This window comes from Triturus cristatus, chromosome 11 (assembly GCF_964204655.1).
Source record: "Triturus cristatus chromosome 11, aTriCri1.1, whole genome shotgun sequence".
Lineage (NCBI taxonomy): Eukaryota > Metazoa > Chordata > Amphibia > Caudata > Salamandridae > Triturus > Triturus cristatus.
The window spans coordinates 267470345-267498173 of NC_140594.1; the positions used below are offsets into that span (position 1 = coordinate 267470345).

Genomic DNA, 27829 nt, shown 5'->3' on the forward strand with positions numbered 1-27829 from the left:
GATCTATGAGAACATACTGCATGTTAGAGTAGCGAGGTATAATTAATGTAGTGTGGTTACCAAAATGAGTAAAATGTGTATGGAGTTGCGAGCGCTATAATAATTTGAAGGTGTTGCGTAAATTATAAATTAAAGGTATAAATACAAGTTTAGAAATTTACAATTTTGTGTAATTTAAGTTTGGTTTGTAATTAAAGAATAAAAAAGTGTTATTAATTAAAAGGTGGTGCATAATTTTAAGATATACCTATAACTTCAGAATTCATAATGTTTGTGTATTTTAATTTTGGTTTGCATAGAAAAAAACCTAAAGTTTCAAAGTTCAATGATTTTTTAAAATAATTAATAAAAATGTGTTTCAAATCATTGAGGTTACTGCTGTTGAGTGGAGTGTCATTAAGTGGAAAGTGGTAGATTAGAGAGGAGGAGAGTGTCATACGGTGAACCGTTATAGCATGTAGAGTCACAGAGTGGAGTGTAGCAATGTGGATTGTGGTACACTCGAGTGACTTACAGTGTAAAAGCATACAGTAGAGTGGTCTAGAGTGGAGTGTGGGGTAGAGAGAGTGGATCTGGGGAAGAGAGGAGTGGTGTATAGTGGAGTGGAGTAGAGGGGAGTGTTGTAGAGTCCAGTAAAGCAGAGTGGAGTGAATTAAGTGGAGTGGCGTAGCATACAGTGGAGTAAATTGTTATATAGTGCAGTGGTGTGTTTTTTACTACAGTGGTGTGGTGTGCAGACAGGCGTAGTGTAGAGTCAAGTAAATTGGAGTGGTGTTTTGTACAGTACAGTGGAGTGGTGTGTCCTAGAGTGTTGGTGGAAAGTGTCAAATAGTGGAGTACAGTGTTGTACACTGAGGTGTAGGGGGATAGAGTGGAGTAGAGGGTTATACAGTGCAGTGCAGGGGCATAGAGTGAAGTACAGTGTTTTATACTGGCACAGAGTAGAGTCTTGTAGAGTGAAGTTGCATAGAGTGGAATTCAGTGTGGTGTAGTAGAGGGGTGTAGATGGAGTGTTGTACAGTGCCATAGAGTGGAGTAAAGTGTTATGCAGGGAAATATAGGGGAGTCTAGTTGAGTAGCGTAGCATAGAGTGGAGTAGTGTGGTCAAGAGTAGAGTGGAGTGCAGTGGAGTAGACTAGAGTGGAGTAGTATACAGTGGAGTAAGGTGGTGTACAGTGGAGTGGTGTGTGGTAGTGTGCAATGGGCTGGTGTGTTGTAGAGTGTTGGAAAGTGTCATAGAGTAGAGTAAGTGGTCATAGAGTGAACAAAAGTGTTGTACAGTGTAGTGGCAAGGAGCAGAGTAGAATGCTGTATAATATGTTAGAGTGGAGTGGGATAGCCTGTCGTTCAATTGAGTGGCAAAGAGCAGCGTACAGTGGAGTGCTGTACAGTGCAGTAGTGGAGTACAGTGGAGTAGTGTCTCAGTGTCGAGTATATTAACTGTGATGAAGTAGCGTAGAGAAAGTTATGTAGAGTGTGGTGGAGTGGAGTAGATTGTCATAAAGTGCTATATAGTAAAGTGGAGTGCGGTACACAAGCATTGACAGGAATACATTGCTGTACAGTGTACTTCTATACAGAGGAGAATAGTGTAGTACAGTGGAGGGGCGTAGACTGTTGTTGAGTGGAGTATGATATTGTTGAGCGGTGTGCAGTAGAGTGGCGTGGAGTTAGGTTGTGTAGAGTGGAATGGCATAGAATGGAGTAGCATACAGTGGAATGGTGTAGAGTGGAGTGGCGTACAGTCAATAGCATACAGTGGAGTGGTGTACAGTGGAGTGGCATAAAGTGGAATAGCTTAGGGGGTGGAGTAGAATGGAGTTACGTACAGTGGAATAACGTGCAGTGTTGCACAGCAGAATGGTGTGCAGTGGAGTGGCAATGACTACAGTGGTGTAGAGTGGAGTGGCATTCAGTGCAATAGTGTACAGTGGAGTGCTATAGAGTGGAGTGGGATACAGTGCATTGGCATATAGTGAAGTAGCGTACAGGGGAGTGCCATAGAGTGGGGTGGCATAGAGTGGAGTCACGTAGAGTGGAGTGGCATAGATTGAAATAGTGTACAGTGGAGTGGCATAGAGTGGAGTAGCCTACAGTGTAATAGCGTACAAAGAAGTGGGTTACAATGGAGTGGTGTAAAGTGGAGTGGCGTAGAGTCAAATAACATAGAACTGAGTGGCATAGAGTGTACTTGAGTAAAAGGGGAATAGCCTCTAGTGAAGGGGTGTAGTGTGGAGTGGATACACTGAAGTGACAGAGTGGAGAGGCATAGAGTGGAGTAGGGTAGAGTAGAGCAGCGTAGAGTGGAGTGGCTTAAAGTGGAGTGGTGTAGAGTGGAGTGACAAAGAGTGGAATAGCATAATTTTGAGTGGAATACAGTGGAGTTGCATACAGTGGAATAGTGCCAAGTGGATTGCAGTGCTGTGTAGTGGTGTATAGTGGAGCGGTGTAGCCTGGAGTGGCATAGAGTTGAGTGGGGTACAGTGGAATAGGGAACAGTAGAGTGGTGTAGAGTAGAGTGCAGTGGTGTAGAGTGGAGTGTGGTAGGGTGAACTGGCATACAGTGGAATAGTGTTTACTGAAGTGGCGTACAGTGGAGTGGCATAGAGTGGAGTGGTGTAGAATGGAATAGTGTAGGGAATAATCTGGAGTGGTGGAGTGGATAATTGCTTTGAGTGGAGTGTCATTAAGAGGAATGTCATAGAGTAGAGTGGCATAGACTGGAGTAGCATAGAGGGGAACAGTATACAGCAGAGCAGCGTACAATGGAGTGAGGTACAGTGTAGTGACATACAGTGAAATGCAGTAGAATGAAGTGGTGTAAAGTAGAATGACGTCCCAAGGAGTGGCATATAATGGAGTAGGGTATAGTGGAGTGCCATAAAGTAGAGTATTCTAGAGTGGAGCAGGGTAGAGTTTAGTGGGATAGTAAGTTGTGGCAGACAGTTTTATAGCATACTGTAGATGGGCACATAGTGGAGTATTGTAGAGGGCAGTGGCATAGAGTGGGGTGGCATAGAGTGGAGTGGTATATAGTGGAGAAGCATACAGCGGTGCTGTGTAGAGAGGAATAATGTTGAGTGTAGTGGCGTACAGTGTAGCAAGCAAAATAAAGTGGAGAGGCATAGAGTACAGTGGCGTAGAGTGGAGTGTTGTACAGTGGAATAGGATAGAGCATAGTAGTATAGAGTGGAGTGGCATAGAGTGGAGTAGCTTAGAGTGGTGTACAGTATAATAATGTACAGTGGATTGTTATAAATTGGAGTGGCGTACAGAGAAGTGGGGTACAGTGGAGTCGTGTACGGTGGAGTGGCGTAGAGTGTAATGGTGTACAGTGTAATAAAGTATAGTGTAGTGGTGTACACTGAAGTGGCATACATTGGAGTGGCATAGAGTGAAATAGCAGAGTGTTGTGTCATAGAGTGGAGCTGTGTAGAGTGGAATAGCTTACAGTGGAGTAGCACAGAGTGGAGGGCATACAATGGAGTGGCATAGACCAAACTGGAGTGGCGTAGAATGGAGTGACTTAGAGTGTAATAGTGTACATTGAAGTAGTGTAGAGTGGAATGAGGTAGAGTGGAGTGGGGTGGAGTAGAGTGGAGTGGCTTACAGTGGATTAGCATAGAGTGGTGTGGCATATAGTGGAGTTACATAGAGTGGAGTGGTGTAGAGTGTAATAGCATAGACTGGAGTGGAGTAGAGTGGAGTCGCATAGAGTGGAGTAGAGTGTCGTACAGTGGATTGTGGTAATTGAAAGAACTAGAGGGAAAGTGGGTAAATGTATGTAGATGTAATGTGGCCGGAATATACATTATGAGGTGCAAATGGTCATTTTTGGGAGTATGTGTAAATATGGTAAGTAGTGTTAAAGTTGCAAGTTTTAAAATAGTTAGATGTGAATAAGAAGGCAACATGTGATTGGCTAATGGCTGTGTTTATCAAACATAAATAGTAGCCCTCTCATTTTCAGCACATGTTTTGCTGCGTTCTGCGTTTCGCTGCATTCTGGGTTAGGGCCTTAAATTTAGGTAAGCACTAGGCTTAATTGTTGTTCCCTACCGATTAACATTTTATGAAAGTGGTAATAGGTAGAAATATTGATTTATATTTTGAAATATATTTTTGAAACACTTTATGAAATACCTCAAAATTTGAGGAAGGTACCTAGACAAAGTTAAAATCCCTTATAACTTAGAAAATACTTATCCTGCGTATATGTAGTACTAATAAAGATCATCAGCGCACCATAATGCCTTATCCTGCTAAATGGCATGTAAATCCATCCAGCCGTTCTCGCGCTACCTGAGATAAAAAAGTCAATGGAAAATGCATTGATGTAAAAACGTGTTTTGGGACCCCTTTTAACTTTGCACCCTCTTGATCAATCACCGTGAAAGGTTCCATCCTTCGTCAATGTAGAAAAAGCTATAGGTTTGGAAAATTTCTTGGAGATTCATAAAATAGGAGCAAAGGTATTGACAACCAAAATTCTGAGGAATTTCTGTACCTGGGTATCCTAACTATAACTACAGAGTGGGGAATATATCAGTATATATGAATTACACTGTGGGGGTTGATACTGTGTCTTTGGGACCTAGTTACCACAGGAAGAGCATTTTTGAGTTTACTAATAACCGTTTGCGAATGTTAGGAAACTTTAAAAAAAGTTCATCCAGCTAAGCTCCTTCCTTTAAAGTTTAGGGGTGATCTGTCAAGCCGGGGCCAAGAAACAATGGAGCGACAAAACACAATTTCCCCATCCAGTTTCCATAAAGATTTTTGAACAATGATACAGTCCAAATGACTGAACTATATTTCACAGATTTAGCAAAAAGCTAGACCTGTTCAGGCCTGTTCAGTAGTTGTTGAGAAATTAAGATTCAAACTGTATGCATAGCTGTATACAGCCCAGGATGATTCTTACGTATAGCTCTGATGCGCAGGCCATTAAAAGGATTATGGCCAAGAACTGGGGTATCCTCAAAAACGACACGGTGATTGGGGATAGTATTCCGATCAGACCGTGCATTACATATCGCAGAGGGAGGAATATCAGGGACATGCTTGCCCATAGTGATATTGCTGGAGCAGAATTTTCTGATGAAAATCTATTGGGTTTTTTAAGCTCTGGTTTGTCTATTTGTCATAATTAAAATTATTAATTATTAATCACTAATTATTTGTTTTGTGTAAGTGTTTAAACTTACCAACATGTACTAATGAGAAGAAAACCGACACGAGGGAATGCTTTCATTTGCTAATTAATAAATGTGCATGTTTTATTAAATAAACGTTGCTGAGTGCTGTTTATTTTAAAGCACGAAACGCTTTTGAATTAATGCTTTTCTGTGTTGCAAAGGCTAGATAATTACATACACATAAGGGTATTAGTGGGGTTAACACTGTTTAATCACTATGCTGTGGTAACGTTGTTTTTGTCTCTTTTAATTAAGATGGTCTATTTTGGCCTAGAATAAAATGGCCGCCGTTTGCAGCCTGGCCTCGAGTGAGAGATTTGTGATGAGAGGGCCTTGCTGAATATGGTCGAAGTCATCCGACCACAGTCTTCGCCTGGTTAAAATTTTCCGTGAGGACAGCAGCAGTGCTGGGCAAGTCACCAAGAAACATCCGAATAACCTTGGAGGACAAAGGAGCCATAGAGAATGAACTGAATGGACTCTGAAGTCATCATGTTAGTTCCGAGGAAATGTGGATGTCGAAAGATACATTTTTTAGTTCCTGTTCTGTCTTTTTATTTTTGTGATTTTTTTTCTGAGCGGAGATTTTCCAAATGTAGCGATGCTACATCCTTTCCTGCTCGCTCTGCTCAGCGGTTCAGCGGACGTGTAGAACATTTTATGTTTCTTTAATAGTGCAAGTTTCTTTATAAATATTGTTAGCCTAGAGAGGGTTTGAGGCCACTTTGCCATTTCTTCCCAAACCTGCGTTGGTGAGGATCGATGCTGTGAGGAGGGTGACTCGGGAGATTTCTACTGAGAGACTTGTCCTGATGACCCATTCTGACATTTAGCTAGAATAGGTAATTATGAGAAAATTATTTACTCTGATTAATTTCTTTTGACTAATTTTTAGATAAAGAATCATAATTTTAAATACGGTGTTGATGATTATTTCTTGTCAATTATTGAGTACTCTATTTGATTATTGTTGTATAGATTGTTTAGATTATGACTCAGGACAATTACAATAACTAGGTCTTATCGACCTCAGTGTAGATGTGGGGTGTTTAGGAGTTTTCTTTCCACAGGTTCAGTGCTGGTGGAGTATTTGAGTGTATGTTAGTGAAATGGGCCCTAGTGTATGGTGAGTGTATGTGTGTGTAACTGTGAAATTACTCTATCCGTGGAAGTAGGGAGATTTTGTACACCCCAATCTGCATCAATATCACCACTTATCCACCCAACAGCATGCAGGGTCTTGAAGGTTTCTTTCCTTGTCGCCATTGCAAGGCGTGTCTGTACAGTAAGTGTCACAAACAAGTGAGCCACAATGGGGTCAACAAAAACACTACCCAGTTTCTTACATGTAGCTCCATGTTTGTGATATATGTAATGGAATGTACATGCAAACTTTGGTACATAGGTAGCACTACATGTATGGCCAAAAAGAGAATCCTGGAACATACTTGTGCGATTACCAACTATGATCCTAAATATCCTGTGGCCCGACATTTCAGGGAGAGACATTTTGTCAAATACTAAGGAATTAAGCTATATCATCCTTGAACAGATTAGCAAAAATCCGAGAGGTGGCAATAGGGTACTTAAATTACGACAAAGAGAGTCCAAGCTCATTATTGATTTCCAAACCAAAATGCCGGGAGGGTTGAATCAGGAAGAGGAGTTGTCCGTACACCTCAAAGAATAACTGATTTTATAATGACAAGAATATTTCTCCTACATTTACGTGTGTCATTTTGTTTGGGTTAAAGGCTGTTTCTCTAGATACAACATATACCCTGCTGTGCAGTTCTGTGGCTCTGTAGCTCTGTATCTATCTTCCATGAATTATAACGTGCCCTTGATGTTATAAGACACTTTGAAGAGTGATGGTGTTAGTGTAATTAATAGGATTAAGTTATCCTGATTTTTTTTTTAAAAAGCATTATTTTAATGTATATTTTTTCTCTTGTTTTCTCTCTCTCTTCTTTTTCTCTTTCTTTTTTCACTTTACAGATGGAAAGGAAGGGCCTAGTCACCGACACTCACTGTACACATGGTCCCCACTCCTTTTCTCTCTAGTTCTTGTTTCTCAACAGAGCACGTTCACAATTATGCCATTGACAGCACGACTTTGCAGTATGGGGTCGGTGACTATGAGTGCGGCGGACTTGTGTTATTCCCTGTGCACCTTGCTGATCATTGCCACATGGTACCATTTGGGTACAATTCACAGTCCTTTTCAATAGGCCAACTTAGCATGATCTGAGCTACATGTTTCACAGTTGTACATGCATTGAGTTTAGGTAGACATAAACCACCTATAGGGACAGCGACTGACCACTAGGTAATACCTTGTTGTTCTTGTGTTGGGGGAGAGGTGTAATGTGTCATTGGGTTGCACATTTTATAGCATGCATGATAGAAATTATCTGCTCGCATTTACTGATATGTAGAAGGATTCTTTGGGTCTTTTGAACAAAAGATAACTTTATTGACTATACACGAGTCCCGTTACTCACGCATGATGCATGGGCCGGTACAAGCCAACATCGATGAATATCAACATCGTTGTAGGTGGGAGTTAAGTCCTAATGTCACATGACAATTATCCTAGGTACGCATGTGGTAAGCGATGACGTGTGTTTTTACTGTTTAGACTGCTTTGACTGATTGCACTATAAATTTCTGCGTTTATGCGTTATGGATCGCCATAGACAATGCTTATTATTTTTCCATTTAACCGCTTTATATAAATATGTATTATAAGAGCAGAGACATACAGGCTCTAAATACTATTGCATAGACGTTTTTACGCAAATTGTATTAAGATGAATACTCCAAAAACAATTTTTCCAATCAGGGCCTATGAACTGTGCACCATTCCAATATGTCCGCAACACTAAACACGAGGTGTACGTCATCAGAATGCATCATGGAAACTCCATTTATGCTGTGCTGTTTTTGTTGTCTATTATTCACGTGATCAAGCCTCGCTGGAGGTGAAACGCGTTGTGAATTAAACAACGGACACCTTGTTTTCTTGTGTTTGTTTTGTCCTGAGAGCGTGCTTGAATATTGAACTTTATGAAGAAATATATATATATATATATATATATTCACTTAAAAAACCATAGGTTTCACACACGTTATAGTTAGGAATTAGCATTTGAAAAACCTTGCAAATTCACTGAAAAAACCATAGGTTTCACACATGTTATAGTTAGCTGGACATTTCACTCGTAAAAAACCATTGAAATTCCCCTGTTATAGTTAGTTCAGCTAACTATAACTCGCGCGACCGCAATCCACTGCTGATGACATCACATATTACATCACTGTATTCACTAAGATACTGTTAATAAGTCAGTTATACAATTAATTTTACCAAAAAAAACATCCATTTAGACACTTATTTTCCCATTTATTCTTCCATTAACCTTTAGATTTACATATATAAAAAATATTTATTTTTCAGAAAGACACATATTCACTGGATGATGTCATCAGTGATGTCATCAGTGATGTCATTTGAGATGTCATCAGTGAGTGATGTAATATGTGACGTCATCAGCAGTGGATTGCGGTCGCGCGAGTTATAGTTAGCTGAACTAACTATAACGGGGGAATTTCAATGGTTTTTTACGAGTGAAATGTCAAGCTAACTATAACATGTGTGAAACCTATGGTTTTTTCAGTGAATTTGCAAGGTTTTTCAAATGCTAATTCCTAACTATAACGTGTGTGAAACCTATGGTGTTTTAAGTGAATTTGCAAGGTTTTTTAAATGCTAATTTCCAACTATGACGTGTGTGAAACCTATGGTTTTTTAGTGAATTTGTAAGGTTTTTTAAATGCTAATCGATGTATGTATTATTATATTTTTTATATATTTATTTTACAATAAACTACCTATGTATATAGTTATAGATTGACTGTATCCTGTAATATGGAATGGCTCAGCTCTTTTTTTTTTAAATTTGGATAAAGTTGAACAGCATAGTTAATATCTTCTATAAACTTATAAACAGTTTAAAATGTGTTTTATTTCTTAAGGGTTTTTCACCGTGCGCGCACGGTGTGCGCACCCCGCGATTTAAAAAAAAAAAAAAAAATTTTTTTTCACCCTTCGGGGTCCTTCAGGGACCCCCTGACAAAGGCTAGGGGGTCAGGAACTCTCTACCCTGCCCCCTTTTCACATTCTCCACCTTTCTTTTTCACTGCGACACACAAAATGGCGTCCGACACTTCCTGATTTCGACCGATTCGAATGTTGACTGACATCTAACCACCAATCAGAATTACGCTCGCGCACATTTGGTGCGCGCACGGTGCCGCATATAGATATTTATGTACTTTTAACTGCAATTTTCTCCGGAACTACTGAACAGATTGACACCATATATGCAAAAGGCACATGCCTGACCTGAGGACTACCTCTTTGCCAAATTTCAAGTAATTCTGTTCAGCCGTTCGGGCTGTACCATCGACTAAAGGTCCTATGGGAAAATGCATGGGGAAAACGCTTTTTGGGACCCCCTTTTTTCTCAGCCCCCAGTTGACGAATCACCCCGAGACTTTCAGGGTAGGAACTGAGCGGAGCGCCCCATTCATTTTGAAAATTTCGCGAGGATTCGTCAACCGGCGCCAAAGTTATTCAAAATAGAATTTTCAGATTTCCTATGGGAACTCGGTCCTAACTATAACTATCTACTGGCGACCGCCAGTAGATAATATATATATATATATATATATATATATATATATATATATATATATATATATATATATATATATATATATATATATATATATATATATTGTAACAGCAATCCCCAATGTACTCCAACATCCACGATACAGATGGGCACAGACTCCAAAGTTCAGGTGCCTTTTTACATTTTATTGCTCATTTCCTGTCAGGGTGCGTTTCGGCCACCTCAAGTGGCCTTGATCACACACAAACGCTCTACGGCATTGTTTGCATTAAAAAAAGATTTCCTGATCCCAAGAGAAAAGCCACATAATAGGAATTGAAAAACAGACTATTCCTAGAACTCTTTCATGATGGAAAACCACAGACTACTCGCTTTCTTCAAATACGTCCATTTGGGACTTACTAATGATACAGAATGCATGATAATTGATGCTTAGGGCTTATATAAAGATTGTTTACAGATTCCAAATTCTCTTATATTCAAACAAACACCCTTTGTAGAATTCATCCAAACATCTATGTTTCAAATTCCAGTTTGAATATATTCGTCTGATATTGCAATACAATTATGAATAATAAAATCACAGGATTGAATTCCCAATTGAAATTGCATACATATACTGTCAAATTCACTTTAAAGCACCAATGCTTAACATAATGCAACTTACATATGGTGATAATAACTTCACACTGTTACTAATTCAAGAGAGTTGATATTATCAAAAGCCTATATGTGCAAATAAAGTACTAAATTTGAGAAAGTGCAATGTGCTACCAAAGTGATGAGTGCAAATACAGTACATTTTACCTACAAGAAGGTATCTAGCAACAGAGGAGTCTTAATCTATTCTAACAATATAAAAGATTATTCTCGGTATAGTGCACATATGAAATGTAATATTCTAAATAACATCCTATGTTGTTTTGAGGGGGTCCTGGGTATTGCAACTGCCCTCTATGAACTCATAAGAAATTGTGCAAATCATCGCTACTATTCAGGCCATATGGTGATTTAGAATCCAACTCTAAAAGCTGACGTAGTATTCTTTCTCTATTGCCACCTCTTTTTAGGGGTTGCACTGCTCCAATTGCAAAATATGTAAGACATTTAAGATCATTATTGTGTTTGAGTTTAAAATGTCTTGCAACTGGATATTTGGGGTCAGAATTCATTATTGCCCTAAGGTGTTGCAGAATTCTTAGGTGCACCAGTAGCTTGACACTACCCACATAGCGCAGTCCACAGGTGCACTCAAGGACATATACTGCAAACTCAGTTCAACAGTTGTAGATTCCCTTCAAATCCAAAGGTTCAGGACTAAATGGTGTTGTTTATTGAGAAATATGTGTGCCAAATTTGCACGCCCTGCAGGAGCTTCATTTATAAAACCCCTTCTTTGGTGAAAGCCAGGTCATCATGGTACTTATTTCAGGGCTGCTCTTTACGAGTGTAGTCCTCATTGACGGAGCTCGCCGGAAAGTGAGGGTCGGCTTATCAGGTAGTGTTTGGCCCAAAATCGCATCTGTTAAGATGATAGGCCATTGGTCATTCAAAATAGACCTTATCTTCCTTTCCTACTGGCTATTGGTGGTAATAAGCCTGATCCTAGATTCCTGAACTTTACTAGCAATAATGATCTTATGTTTGGGGTCAAGATTAGGTTGTGTTGGCAACAGCATATTCTCCCTAGGTATTTTAATTTGCCTTGGAAATTGCCTGTTCTATGACCTTTTTACTGTACCCTCATTCCAGAAATCTTTACTTGGCTACTCTTTGACAGAATTCTAGATCCTTATCTGAACCATAGATCTTACGCAGTCTTCAGGAATTCCCCATAAGGGATGCTATTAATCAGATGTCCGGGGTGAAAACTAGATGCATGCAGTGTGGCATTGCCTGCTGTGACTTTACGATGTAAGGTCGACTCCAGTTTATTACCAGGTACGTAAATGTGTACATCCAAGAAATCAATAGATTGTTCATCAATATGTGCAGTGAATTCTGAATTGAATTTGTTATTGTTGATGTTATCTACAAATACCTCTGCACTGACTTTAGAGCATTTCCACATGATGAATACATCATTGATGTGCCTCATCCACCTGATCACATGCAATTCATACTCCTTTGATGTATCACCGTGAGAAGAACCCATTCCTCCCACCAGCCTACATGTAAACATGCATAACTAGGGGAGAAACAGGCTCCAATGGCCACACCCCTCACCTGTTGGAAAACCTCCTTACAGAATAAAAAAAGTTAACACCATTCAAACACCATCTTATCAACTCTAAAAGCATTACATTATTGCTATACATCTTGATAGGTCTATAGATATATATAGATGTATATATATGCACATATTGATATAGGTATAGATATCATTGAGTGGCGGTAGCCTCTCTATAATTATGGTTAGGATTCTGTGAGATAGGGATTCCTCTGATTTTTGATGGGTAATAACTTTGCCACAGTTTGACAAATCGGCACTAAACTTTGCAGCCCTATTTTATTTTCTACATTGTATGCCGGTGCACAGTTCTGTGGTGATTAGTTAAGGAGGTGTGAAGAAAAATGTATTCAAACCATTGTATTTTCCATGGTCCAGCAGCAGCAGAGTCAGTCTCACCAAAATCCAGAACGGAGGTTGAAACATTGATCATAACCCAAATATCCTGGATTCTCTGCTCCGGAGGGTAAGCACAGAACTGCACTGAATCCAGAAAAGCCCCAAAGAAAGAGAGTGTCTGATACAGAGTCAGGTGTGACTTCAGCATGTTGATAGTGAACCCCAGCGAATGCAAGAGGTTTGCTATTGTCGGGAAATGGGTGATGACTGAATATGCTGAGCCAACATCAGAGAATTCTCCTTCTCACACCTAGCAGCCAAAGCTTAGAACAACCTTCCCCTGCACCTCAGGACTGCTCAATGCTCCAGCAATTCAGGAAAGAACTCAAGACCTGGCTGTTCAAACAAACAGATCACCTCAAAGCAGCTAGCAACCCCAGCGCATCGAGACCCTCACAGGTGATTGGCCGTGCTTTACAAATCCTGATTGATTGATTGGGGTCAGCCTACCTTTAGCAGCCAGTCATCGAAGTAGGGGAAGACTGGACCCCTGACCTCCAAATGTGAGTTGCAACTACCACCATCACTTTTTGAACACCCTTGGGGCACTGGTGAGGCTAAAGGGGATCACAGCGAACTGAAAATGCTCATGGCATACCATGAACCGCAGGCAACGTCTGTGGGCTCACAGGACGAGGATGTGAAAATAATTGTCCTGCAAGTCTAACACTACTATCCAATCACAAGGATCCACAACAGACAATTCCTGAGTCAAACTAAGCATCTTGAATATCTCTTTCTTCAGGAAGGTGTTAAGGGGGTGCATATCTAGTATGGGACTGAGGCTTCTGTTCTTTTTTGGCACCGGAAAGTAGTGGGAATAGCAACCGCATCCTACTTCTGGTGCTGGAACCCCCTCAATGGCTCCTTTGGCCACAGAGTATGCACTTCCTGGCAGAGCAAAAAGCCATGGTCCTCCGTCAACTGTTCTGGGGATGGTGGCAAAGGCATAGGGGTTTCCAGAAAAGGAAGGGAGTAACCCTGCTGAACAATTTGAAACATCTACTAGTCTGATGTTATCGCTTGCCATTAGGGCAGATGGTGCTTGACTCCAAGCTCCTGGCTGTGATGTGTGGAGGGCATGCTAAAGGGGCTTAGAGGCTGTGACGCCCAGAGAGGCAGGGATTGGACAACACGAAGGATGTGATTTCCACATCCTCTGTGGGAGCTGTGTCCACAGCCACAAAAAGGCTGGGTGGTCTGTAGACTGTGGGGGTATGGCTGGTACTGTGGTCACATCTAAGAGCCCCTACCATAGCCATGGAAGGGACGAAGGGCAGAGTGCAGTGGATGTGACATCAGGGAAGAACCTAAGGATCTGCCAAAAACTCAACTCTCCTTTTAGTACTCCAGCGCCAAATTGGCATTATCACCGAGCAGATAGGTGCCATCAAAGGGCATGTCCATTAGTGCCAACTGGACATCTCCTGAGAAGCCAGTTGAGCAGAGCCAGCCATGGTGTCATAGTGCCACCCTGGAGGCAATAACCCTACCCAGAGAATCCATGGTGTCCAACCCACACCGGATGAAGAACTGCTGCATCCCTGCCATCAATAATGGCCTGCTTCAATATGGCTCTGTCTTCTTCCGAGACTATGGGCATCACTTACGCAACTGTGTCCCATCAGGTGTCGGAGCAACAGTCCAAGAGGCATGCAGTGTTTCCTGGCCTCAATGCTAGCCGAGTGGAAGAGAAAATTCTCTTTCCAAAGAGTGCAACTTCTTGGATTCCCTGAACGGAAGACCCCATCACCACCATGGTGAAGGATGCGCCTTCCTCCGTGGTAGGCCCCGTAAATGACACCAGGCCAGCACCAGGAGATGTATCCAGCCCACTGGCATCTCCCAGCTCCTCATACCACTTATCGCCTTGGAAGGGATGGGTTATCTAGTCAAAAAGCTAGTAGGTGTTGTCATCGGCAATTGCAAAGTCCAGTTACACATTAGGCCAATCAAAGCTAGGGGCAATGTATCTGAGCCGGACAGTGCCAGAGCCAATGTCGAGCCAAACCGGCGTGGTGCAATTTCGGAGTCAGGCAGGAGAAGTGGTTTCTGAGTTGTAAGGTGGTGCTGGTGACATCAGAAGGACATGGTGTGGAGTAAGCCTAGGCCAGGTGCTGGAGTCAGTCCAGATTCAGCAGTGGATCCAGATGACCCAGCTGATGTCGGAGAAAGCTCGACAACAGTAACCCAGTGGGGGCACCTCTCAGCTGCATGGGGCCCACAGGCACCCCAGAGGGAGCCAGGGGCCTACAAATGGGGTGCTAGTCCACACAAAACTCCTATTGTTGGGCATGGGTTACTCCAGCTCAGGGGAAGTCAGCAAAGAGCGCCGCAGGCCCGGACTCCGGCTCTGCAGGGGCAATCTGGAACCAGGACCCAGAAACACAAGATTGAGGGGTAGAAGTAGAAGTACCCTTGAACTTCTTCATCTTGTACTTCTTTGACTTACCTGACTTTGATGACTTGGACTTTGAGACGACTGATCATGAGACCAACTCTGCAATCAGGCCTTAGATCTTCCGCAGAATCTGGACTGGGAGCAAAGGGGCACCTTCTCGTGCCATGCTCTGAGATTCTTCATGGCTCGCTCCTGGATCACCTTAAGGTGCATCAGCCTGCAATTGGCACAGGCCCTGGAGTGGTGGTCCAACCCGAGACATCACAGACAGACCAAGTGGGGATCAGAAAGAGACATCTGTCTGTGACATTCCCCACAAGGCTTCAAACTCATGAGTTTGTTAGGGGACATGTCCCTATCACACTGGGAACAATAGCTCAAAATGAATTGACAAAAAGTAAAAAAAAGATGGTCAGATGGTGACCGAGGGTTCTCTCCGGATCCATGCTGTTAGCTCAGAAAGAAAGGAACTGATGTCAGCTCACTGGGGTGACACCTATATAGCCACTGTGCACATTACTTCCAACTCGGATGACGCCAATGCGGAGCCAGTCAATATCACATCGCCACATGTACAAGTATTACTCAAGATTTTCCAGATCCAGTCTGACACATGAATCTGGTTCCTCTAGTCAGCTTGGTTCTGGAACTATAGGGAAAGGAGCTGCCTCAGAACTGTTACAGAGTGATCATAAAGGAGGGTTTGCCCATTTTCACATTTTCACAAAACTCTGCATGTGCCCTGGGAGCTCTGACTAAGAGAATTCAGTAGACGGGGCAATTTAGAATAGTATTGGGTGAAACACACAGGAAGTGCTGTAAAAGAGGGTTGGGTCACCTCTGAGAACTCTAACTGGCCAGGGTGTGGTGAGTGGCTGTTTCCCCCCTAGGCTGGCACTGGGTAAAAATATGACATCCCAGTACCATCCGCAGAACACTCCTGGGCCTGGGAGAATGCAGAGGAAGGACTGCCCTGCTATCTGAAGAACATGGGCAAGATTGCCTTCAACCCAGAACCTCAAAACTGACACCAAGGGTCAGTTGACTGACCTCCTGTTTGAGCTGCAGGGCTAAAAGAAGCTTCCAGAGGCCTTTTCCAGCTGACCAATCCTAAATGGACCTGACTTGATCCCCTCTACTGGTCTCTGTGGGGGTGAGTCCTGTCCCCCAAGTACTGTCCGCAAGGTCCTGGACCCTTAGCTGTGGTCAGAGTGTACTCCTCCCTGCCAACTTAAAGCTTCGCCGGACTCGATGCCAAGCATCAACGACAACAACCTTCATCAATGGTTTTATTGGGTTCAATACCAAGCAGCACTCGATCAACGGCTTCACTGGACCTGAAGCCGAGCAGCATGCTAGCAATTCTGACAACTTTCATCAACAGCTTCACCAGGCTCTATGCCAAGCAGCCTCTGATGGGTTCAGAGACCTTTCACAGCAGCTCCCCTTTGTGTCAAGCCCTCTTCGGATCAGCCGGCTGCATGGCCCATTGAAGACCTTCTACCTCCATAACGTTTCTACGTGTGAAGGTAACTTTGTCACTGGGACAAACCTGGTCCCTGTATCCGACCAGTGCTCCTTCGTGGTTTGCCTTAAATCTTACCCTTGTCCTGGTGCAGAGAGACCAGTTGCCCATGGCTGGCAGATATTGCTTTTTAGTGCTATTTTTAAGTTCAAACATTATATATTCATATATATTCATAACTCCTCTTCTACTAATTAGATTTTGATTATTTTTGGTGTCATTTAACTTATTAAAATATTCTGTTGTATTTTTACTTTATAACTTTTTGAGTACTGCATAAAACTTTACACATTGCCTCTAAGTTAAGCCTGTTTTTTGTGCCCTTGCTATCAGAGGCTTGAGCACAGGTATACTTAGTGACTTTTGTGATTTACCCTGACCAGGATTGTGATTATCGCACTCCTTTAACTAATGCTACAATTTCTTACACAGCACTCACAGGGCTGTTGGCTATGAAGTTAGAACTGGATGAAGCTATCACCTACAACATGGGGTCACAAAGCAACTATGTCTGTCTTCAGCTTCAGAGAACATCACTGTTTAACCATCCACTCAAACTGGTTCCTTTACCCGGCACTACTCACTTATCACTAGTACAACTTACTGGTCAATAAACCTTCCCCAGGGATGTCAAGTCTACAAAACACCAGGGGTATCAGGAGTGAAATAACAAGCCTTATGAATGCCTCCACTGAGATCAAATAGAGAGACAATAGATGACTTTTGACAGCCCTGATATCAAGAAAAACATTTTTGCATGACTGTTGGGCATTAATGTATCTCACAGTATTATGTTGAATGGAAACTATAACATTTTAGTCTTCCTTTTTATAAGACATTGGTGCGGCTCGTTTTAGAAAACCATGAAGCTATATACTCAAAGACACAAAGATGAAAATACCATATTTGTCCAAATGCAACCCAGTGAATTGATACTCCAGAAGATGTGTCACTGAAAGGCCATTATTTTATGAGTTTGATCCAGAGACTGTTTAGCTGCCTCATCAGACTCCAGGTTTCCACACAAATTCATTAACACTTTGCAGAGCTTTACCTTTGTCAGAACTACTAGAGTTACGCCACTAGAGGCCAGATGTACTAACATTAGGAAGTGCGATTTACAAATTGTTCTTTTTACTGAATCGCAATTTGGAAATCACAATTCCTAACATACTAAAGGATTCTTTTTAAAATAGTGATTCCTAGTGGGGTCGCAAAAAGACCTACTTCATGAACATTAACAAGGTAGGTCAAAATTTGTGACCCACTAGGAATCACAGTAAACATAGAGATGGTGGCCTGCTGTGGTCATCATGTCACCATGTCTGTGACGGATTTTTAATAAAGTCAAATATGTTCATTTATTGTGGCCTGTTTTTTATGGGTCAAAAGAAATGAAACATTTCAGATAATTTTTTTAAGTGTAGGTAGGTAGTGGTTACTTGGACCACTTCCTGCTCTTAGACAATATTATTTTTAACAATACTAAAAGGGAAGGGGCCCCCTGGGAGCCCCTCCCCATTTGCGAATGGATTGTTACCACCTTTGCGGTGTCAGTTAAAAAATGTAAGTTTTGCGTCGCAAAACATGAATTCATAATTGTGATTCAGTAACAAGGTAATTATACGCAATTTGGCTTTTGTACATCAAAAAGCATTTTTGCAGTCACATATGGCCCGACCCCGCAAATCGTGTAATTTGCAACTTCAGAAAAGCTTCATACATGTGGCCCCAGGTTATCTAAATTATGTGGCACATTCTCTGCCAATCTTATTTTCAACCCATTGAACTTGAAACTATATATTTTTTAATCTGCAAATATAGTAAAATTAGAATTATCTGCTCATTGTTTGCAGTGCTCTCAAAAAACAAAGTTTAAAAACAAATTACCCCAAAATAAACATGTAATATGAAAATACATAATGGCTAATCATGTAGCATGGTTATCTGTTATTTATCCTGTATATACATGCACACACCCACACTCACTTTTAGTCAGCCCTCTTCATTCATTGTTCTGTTACATTTTTCCACTGTTATTTACGTTTTTCCCACCACTGCATACAGCATAGGCAATGGATCAGATCAATTCATCCATTTTTTATTTTCCCCTTCGGGGATGGTTGGTTTCGCGCTACACTAAATGCGGTTAACATACTATGATGATACCATTTGGCAAGTGTACATCAATCTAAAGATTAGTTCACTTCAGTCGCATAACTAATGGGTCACTTTCAGCTTTTATTTCATTCATTTTTTTATTTACTCATCACTTTTTTTTTTTTTTAAACATAGATGGCATTATTTCTACTTCTTATGTCTTTAATTTTTTTTGTAGCTATTGAAAGTCCCCCTCCCCCGAAAAAAAAAAACTATCATCAAGGGCTTGCCAAGGCCAGACCTAGCTATAGTTTGTTAATCTTGCAGCCTCACAGTGTTTAATTTGAGCTGGTGGTTTCTGGTACTCAGCACCGGCACTTAATCATCAACACCAGCACTTGTCCTGAACACCAGTTAAGGACACATTCATTTATGGTAGGCACAGGGAGATTAGGTGATTTGCCCAGAATCACTGGATGTTGAGCCGACGCCGAGACTCAAACTTGGTTCCCCAACTTCGAAGTCAGCAGCTCTGGCTATAAGCTTTATCCTTTCCCTAATTTACGTTAACCTTAACAACGAGAATTAGAAAAGATCGCCTAATCAATTGAGGAGACAGATAAAAAAGAATCAGAGAAATATGGACTTGTGTTTAAAATTAAAAGGGGTTGATTGCAACTTGCAGAGGTTATTGTTGGACGAAAGGAATAAAAACAAAACATGATCTGTGGGCTAAAGTACTCTTTTGCAGTAAAAATCAAACTCCAGAGAATTCTGGGCATTAATAAATGGTTTAGTGCGACCAAACAGAACAGCTGTAACATCTACCTTAACAGAGAATGAATGGATCAGGTTCCTGTCTATACATCTTAATCCTTGTGGGCATAAAACGGAGTTGAAAGTTAGGGCCAATATGATTGAACTAACAAAGAATGACATGAGACAAGAAATTGATGTAACGAGCAAATAAAGTTGTAAGTTAATTCAGAAACAAAGAAATGGTGCGCCTGGTCCGAACGGTATCCCGTTTTCACTTTATAAGAATGACCCCAGTCTATTGTCAGGTTACCTGACAAAGGTTTTCAAGGAAATTGTAAAGTCAGCATTGATACCTGAAACTTGGAAGGGATCATTGATAGCTCCTATTTACAAAAAAGGAGATTGGTCTCTGCCGGAAAATTACTGACTCATTACGCTCCAGGATACTGATACCAAATTATTTGCAGGTGTACAGTTATCTAACTTAACTGATTGGGTAAGAGAAAAGCAGATAATTCCTCCAAACCAAACTGGAATTACACAAGACTTAGGTACTCCAACAAATATCCTTGTATTATCTGTCCTAATGGACGAATACATTGCAAAGAAACAACCACTATACTTATGCTTCGTAGATTTCGGCTGTGTGCATAGAGATCTTTTATGGCAGAAGTTAACTGATCAAGGTATACCACTCTCCCTTTTAAAATTAATCCAACTTCTTTACACTGACACATGGGTCAGGATCCGGATGGGTGATGGACAAACAGCATAAAAAAAATACCAACAGCGTCAGGTTTGAAACAAGAATGTGTTCTGGCCCCACTGCTTTTTAACTTATTTTGAGCTGATCTAATGCAAGCCTTGGATGAGGTGTATGCTTGTCCACCTAAATTAGCCAATACTCCGATATCAAACCTGCTATATGCAGATGATGTTATCCTACTTAGTCAAACGAGGGTTGGACTACAACGCCTGCTAAATAAGATTTCTAACTACTCTAAAGAAAATAGAATGGTGATCAACGAAACAAAGACAAAAATTATGGAGGTTAATAAATACTCAAGGTCAAAACATACGTATAAATGGATTTTGGATTACTCACAATTAGAACAAGTGAGTACATATAGATACTTAGGAGTACTATTTGATGACCGAGGATAATTTCAACCACATAAGATTGATATTCAACGGAGATCAAAAATATTGCTAGCGGCTTTCAAAATTATACAGAAATCAATAGGAGGGCAGAGTTATAGACCATTGTTGAAAGTAATATCAGCAAAACTTTTGCCAACTCTGACATATGGAAGTGAAGCATTGTGTGGAAAAGACTCACTCATAATCAACAATTCAGTCACGAACATCTATAAAGCCCTCTTTTTAATTCCACATAATGCATCACCCGCGCAGATATGACTGGAATTTGGGTTGACTAATCAGGCATTTGCGCAGAAAGGCCAATTTATTAAAGTATGGAAAAGTATAAAAATGGATACTACATATCAATTGTCCAAATTATTGTGGCAGGAAATAAATTTAAATTGGAAAGCCCAGGCGTGGAAATATCTATTTACATCATTAGAAGAATATTCAGTAAACTCGGTCTGGGAAATGCTGATTGCCGCGCACTCATTTAAAAAAGTTAGCAATAGTACAACTAATCATCTATCACTATTCTTGGATAAAGAGACCTTCTCAAAAAGGAAGCATGAGTGGCCTCTAATGAATGGATATACCAAGATAAAAAAGCAATCGTATCTCGAAATTCCTTGGTCTGTTAAGTATAAGCAAATATTCATAAATGCTTGCTTTGGAGTGTTCCCGGGCACATGTCATCTAATGCCATGGTTGTGCACAGAGGCACCAACGACTTGTAACTTATGCAAACTTGGTGACGAGAAAGAACATCATGCACCTCCTCTGTATTTGTCCTGAACTAAAGGCTGAGAGAGTATCCATTCTTAAGAGACACTTTAATGTTCGTGGAATAAGGAGCTGCAGGCAAGCTCTGATAAGATGCCTTCATACTGACAATATCATTTTAACTTCAGCTTTTGTAAAGTTCTTAACGCAACTGAGAATCAAGTTAGAACATCAAAAACTAAAAGAAAGGAATGTAGGATGTACATAATATGTAAATAGTATAATCAACTTGATGCCCAAATGTTTTTATAATTAATTTTTATAATTGCATTTTATAATCAAGAATTACTGCATATATATTGTAAGGTATTAATTAATCAAACAATAAACTTTCATTCATTCATTATCTCCCTACTTTCATGGTTAGTAGTTGGTTCTGTTTTAGGCGACGCCAGCAGAAGAAATGGGCTGGTGCACGCTGCCTCCTGACTAGAGTCCCAGCACTTATTTTTTAACAAATGAATCACTGCAGCCCCATATCTTTTGGTTTCTTGCTTTTGTGCCTCTGAGCATCAAAGTACACTGGCAAGCACATGTTTAATGCAACCAATAACAAATTATGAGAAAGGTGGCATTTGTGATACCCCCAGACAGTGGCTGCTCGGCATTCATCTATGCATTTCTTCTTTTACTTATTAACTACGATTGCAATAGTGATAGGAAATGATCTGCTAAATGTTCAACTAAATATATTGGCTAACAATAGTTCATTTTAGAAATAATTCAGGAAAAAATAAAACTATACATTTTCTTATCTACAAGCCTCAAAGGCATGTTTTTAACGTTTGAATATATTGCCATATATGCCTTTAAAATCCAAAAGTCAAAGGTGTATCTTACAGTATTCAGTTTGTTTACTATCACTTTCACAAACTGTAATAAGATCAGAAATCGGAGGGAAACACTAACAGAATGACAGCAAACCTGGGATGCCAAAAAAGAGGCTAGGGTTGTAAGCAGGACCACATGAATAGCAATTGGCATCTCTCGTGACCCCAAATTGATGTCCATACCTACTCAGTTTGAACCCCAAAACCTAAACCAATAATGGCAACTAAAACAAATCTAGTTGCTCAAAAAGACATGCAGTAAAATCTTCAACCTATTGGGTACTCGAGGATACTGCTACTCTGCAATTTGTAATGCTTGCTTCGGGATCCCTTAAAATCCAACAAATGCAAAATGTTGCTACCTAACTAGTGCTCAATCTCAAACCCCAAGATCATGTCACCCCTGGTCTCTTTCTCAAACGACTCTCTCTGCAGAAAAGGATGAATTTCAAGAAGCTGTTTTTGGAGCACAAGGCGAAAATTAACTTTACCCCAAATTACATCCTTAGTCTTTTTGTTCCCTATCAACCTATCTGAAGCCTCCGCTGTGGCAACAAATGACTGTTAACAACTCGCTAATTCAGATATTTAAAAATGTAGCAGCCGGACCCTTCTCCCTCCAAGTAACTCCCTCTGGAACTCCCTGCCTATGCACCTCAGAGGGGATCAGGATCCCAACAAATTCAGAAAAGAGACCCCTTTTCACCACGGCAATGAGATTACGCTATCCGCCGTGTGACTGCAAACATACCCTGGGGCAGATTTACAAGCCCCTTGCGCCACTTTTGGGTCACTTTTAACATGGGGAAAATGAGGCAAAAGTGGCGCAAGGAGCTTGTAAATCTGCCCCCCTGTCTTCTAGTCCACCGTTCAGACAGACAGGAGACTGCTAAGACTGGTCAACGCTAGCAGCTGGGCTTGGTACTTTCCTGAAGGCTTTCTCGCCTCTAGATTCTTTGAGAGCCGAACTTCGGGGATATCTACAAGGCGGCGATAAAAAAATATCGCCGCTTTAGAATCCGTTTTCGGACGGAAAGCGGCGATACTTTTATCGCCTAATCAGCAAGGTCACGCTATCGCGTGAATCCTTGCATTATCGCCCTTTCCCCCAACACCCATCTTTGCCCTGACATAACTGGAGAAATGTCGCTTATTATCAAAGAAAAGCAAGAAAACAATGACCACAAGGAACTTATTACATGTACCACATTGTCAATATAGAGAAACAAATACTCTCATCTGGTTGAATCAGAACAGAATTTTTCAAATATGTTGAGGTCTTAAATCAAAACAACTGATGGCAAAAATCAATTACCATAAATAATTTATACATTAATATTAAAGAAGCCCAGACAATGTTATTTACTTCAGCCGAAGCAAATATAGTTTTATTTCATATACTTAAAAAGGAAAGAAAATCTTATCACAGTACCTTTTTTTTATACTACTACAAGCACGATATAATGAAAAAGTGAAACAGTGAGTCCCAGTGCAGTGATTGTGACCTAATAAGTGAAATTTAAGTGAAATTGAAACAGAAGGTCATTAAAACAACAACGAGGGGCTTCCAGTAATACGATGAATCTTTCTTGCCCTCTCTTTGTCAATGTCGACGACGTTTCGACCCGCTCTTGATATGGGGTCTCTTCAGGACAGCTTATCTAGGGACTATCAATTATTCTTGTATATCCACAATAGAGGTTACGGAATCACTGGACAAGGCAGGGCTATGAATGACACTTGGCCATGTTCATATGGGCTAAAGCGATTTAGCGTATGACCTCAGATTCAATCTGGCAGAGTATGGGTAGAAGCAGTTTTAGCGCTTCACTTTACAGATGTAGGATAAACCAAGGATGTGTGTCAGGGTCCTAAATCAATTGGCGGACGACCTGGTACTCAATACGGGTTCAGTAAAGCTGCTTATTATCAAAGGGCACGCTAACCTGCAGAGTGACAAGCAAAGTAGCAATAACCTCTGTTATCGCTACTTTCCTTACGCCTGCTTCAAAACTGACTTAGCCATGATATCCTATGTAAGGTGGATATCATGGCTAAGTCTGCCTTGCCCTATCAGCAAGCTTTCGCCAAACCTTGTGCGATTATCGCTGTATTTCCAGCGATATTCGCACAATTGGCAGCTTGCACTCTGAATTTTATCGCTTTGGAGATAAGCGTTGCTGATAGCACGCTATCTACGTGATAAAATTCAGAGTTGGCTGGCGATAATTATCCTCGCGCTAAGAGCGCTGAGCGATAATTATCGCATGGTCTTGATGATATGCCCCTTCCGCTTCGATTTACAGTCCCTTTCCTACTCTGGGCCTCTTCCCAACTGCACATCATTCACTCCACTTTTTGTGTGCACCAAATCTTCCAATAAATATAACAAATAAACAAATTAATTGCTGTGCAAATTGTTGCCTGATTCTTAAAACGAAAGTTACCAGCTGGGCCCAAACCATCAGGGAAACGCTATTCCACTCGAGCCTTTATTTCTACATAGAACTGAAACTGTAGTGAAGTGACAATAGAATCCCTAGAGTGCATTGAAGTCCAGGACTGGCACGTGGTGCCCCTGGTGGCACTGGGTCATCTTTCAACCTTATCTAAAATGGAATAATGGACCGGGCCGTGAGCAAAACAAGGTCACACCTCACATAAACAAAGCGCGATGCTCTCCTGACGTCACGGTAGCAAGTCGCGTCAGATGGTGGTATAACGGTGCCATTGATAGCCCTCGCCATGTGATTGTATTCTCACTCAAACATGAAAGGACGGAGTCTGAAATGTCACGCATGCCCTCGGGCGCATCCAGGCACTTTACAGTTATCTGATTTTCCACTAAATGTGAAGCTGTTAAACTGATTACCTACAGTATGAGCATGGCCGGGGAGTGAATCCGCATGTGCCAGGCTATCGCCCCTTATGCAAGCATGCAAGATCAATCTACAGTTATTTAGCAAAGCGTTACAGCACTTTGGATTCATATAATCGTCCATTGAAAATCTAATTCCAAGTTATGAATGCGCAATATTGTTTGAGCTGGGCAGGAGAGAGATGCGGCGCTTTATGGAATGCATGCACTGGGCTGAAGTGGATGCAGAGAGAATACATTTTCAGCTCCCGCAACTGCTGACATTGGCCAAATTCTCCCGGCGCACACACTTTCTTGTAATCTGCGCTGTCAACCTTCACTTGCACACCCTGTGCCCTGTGTCATAATCTATAAAATGTAAATCGGTATATACATTCTATAAACATACCTACTGTCTCTTACATTGTCCTACTACGTACATATCTTAGCAAAAATGCTACCACTCTTCAGTCAACACAAATGGAATTCTTAGCATTACTTTTTATAATTACAAAACACACACTTCAATCTCTGTTGATTGAATTTTCACCAAAATGAAGGTGTCCGAAGTCTTGACAGTAGATTGGAACAAGGACTCGTGAAGAACGTTTACAGAGATATAAAATGAGGCAATATTTTTAAAATGAGGAAGACTGTGAGGCGTGTGACATTACAAAGACCCGCAAGTGAAATTCAGTTCAGTGTGGGGATCCTGGTTCTAGCCTAGAGACCGAGGGGCCTATTTATGAGCTGGTTTGCGTCGCTCTTGCACCGCGCAACGAGGTGCAAGAGCGACGCAATCCTTACATGTGATTCATGAAGCCATGACAGGCCGTTTCGCGTGGCCCTCATACATCTGGAGCAAGGCAATGTACCGCAAACCACTGCGTTGTCGTTCTCTGCCCTGGGAAGGCATTCCATGGGTGTTGCGTAACTCACATGGTTTCTGCAACATTCCCAGATTTACCAGAACTGGTAATGTGGAAATGCACCAAAAAGGTGCGCCTTCTCAGGTGAGTGTTACGAGGAGAAATATTTGTATTTCTCCTTGTTACTTTCTCTTTCTATTTGTGCAGCCTGGTGTGAGGGTGCCTGCGTTGGCACTAGGCTGCCCAAAGGGCGCCGGCTCAGGGCAAAAGGCAGGAATGCACCACTTTGCCTTAAATACCGCACATTCCTGCCCTTCACCTGTCACTCAGTGCAGCGCAGCAAGGTGACTTGCTGCCCAGCACTACGTGACATTCTCGTAAATAGGCCGAGTGTTCCCTGTGGTAAGCACTTACAAATGCTCCCCTGCCTCTCTCCACTGCTCCTCAGGCGCAAACTGACCTAAACTGGAGGTGGTGAATGATTTACTCCCGACATCTGGACCCCTACATTAAACTGCTTCCTCATGGTTCTGCCTACTGGGTCTCTGGGCAACTGCATGAAGAAATCAGGGTGCAGATGAAGCAAACGTCATTCTATTAAGGGACCCCCGAGGCAGACATATTCTTGACATTAAACATAGAGCTGCAACAGCATCAATAAAGTCAGATAGCCGTATTCTCCATGCTGAAAATACTTTGTTAAGTGGAATATTAAGATGTAGTCTGTTTACAGGTTGTGTGCGAGAAGGGTAACAGAGACACAACTGGTACCAGATAGCTTTGTTGAGATCACATCATCTTGCTGTGCCTGAAACTTCACATAAGTGTAATGCAGCGAAATAATGCGTGTAGTTAAGTATCTGTGTCATCAAGCACTTGCATAAACAATATACTATTTTATGCACCGTTCCTCATGCTGAGATACTCCTGGTACTATGAAGATGTTCTCAATACAGTGCCCCACTACTCCTTAGAGTTAAATCCACCTTATCTCAAATGCACTATATAAAATAATAAAATACACGTGGGTAGTGTGGTAAGCTAACAGTTCTTCCTATCTGGGCTGCTACACTTCTGGTGAGACAATAGCAGCACTCCTCAGGCGAGCTATCATCATTTTACTACAGCCCAACCCCCCTTCAACATGGCTGCCATATTTATAATGGAGCCGAACATGCACTTTTCAGCATACTTTGAATGGCACAGTGTGCACCATTCTCTGCAGAGCTGCAGTTCTTGCTTGTGAAGGCAGCAGCACTTACCTGCTATCTTAGCACAGTAACACACAGAAAGCCCTTACCGATTTTTTGTGAGTATATGTGATGTGCATACATTTAATGAGGTAAGGGTAGCACTTTTGAGTGTGACAGCCAAGCTTCTAATGGGACAGTATCCGCGTGTGTTAGCACACCAGCTATAGTTTTACTGCCACTGCTGGCAGCCACATTTTTATCAGGACTGCAATATTAACAATAGAACAGCAGCAGGTCCAATGAGGACAACTGTGTGAAATGAAACAGCAGCAGTGCCATTTTTTACCAGTTTTAGCAAAGTCCAAATATTGAATGGGTACAGTTGCAACTTCCCTCTCTCTTAGCAGGTATGGTGCAAACTGGTAGGCAGTGTAAGAAGCGTTCACTGTTGTTCAGGACCTTACGCCACATTGCTTACACTTAAATCACATTTCATGCAGCCACCCATGGCCCTACACAACTGATGGGGTTGGCTACTTGTTATGCTGTATTAAAATATTGCCCTGTTTAGCCAGGATTGGACTCGGACAGAAAATAAGCCCAGGCACTAAATTAAAAGTGACTCCTATTAATGCTTCAAATACCTAAAAAAAGCGGTTCACATCTGCATATCGGAACATTGTTGAACTTCTAAAGACATCCTATGTAGGTATTTTGCAAGGTAGAGGAGACTTCATGTATGTGTGCTTTCTGCAGCTGTGCATGTGGGAATGTCAGATAAATCAGCAGAAACCAGCCTATCAAACAATAAAAGAGGCCCACAACGAACAACAAAACGACCC

At 41.4% G+C, this 27829-nt stretch overlaps 1 protein-coding gene across 3 annotated transcripts in view; it reads right to left on the bottom strand.

Moving 5' to 3' along the window:
- LOC146783988 (solute carrier family 2, facilitated glucose transporter member 11-like) overlaps window positions 1–27829 on the bottom strand; it is a 422910-nt gene that overhangs the window by 248630 nt on the left and 146451 nt on the right. The window lies entirely within an intron of this gene.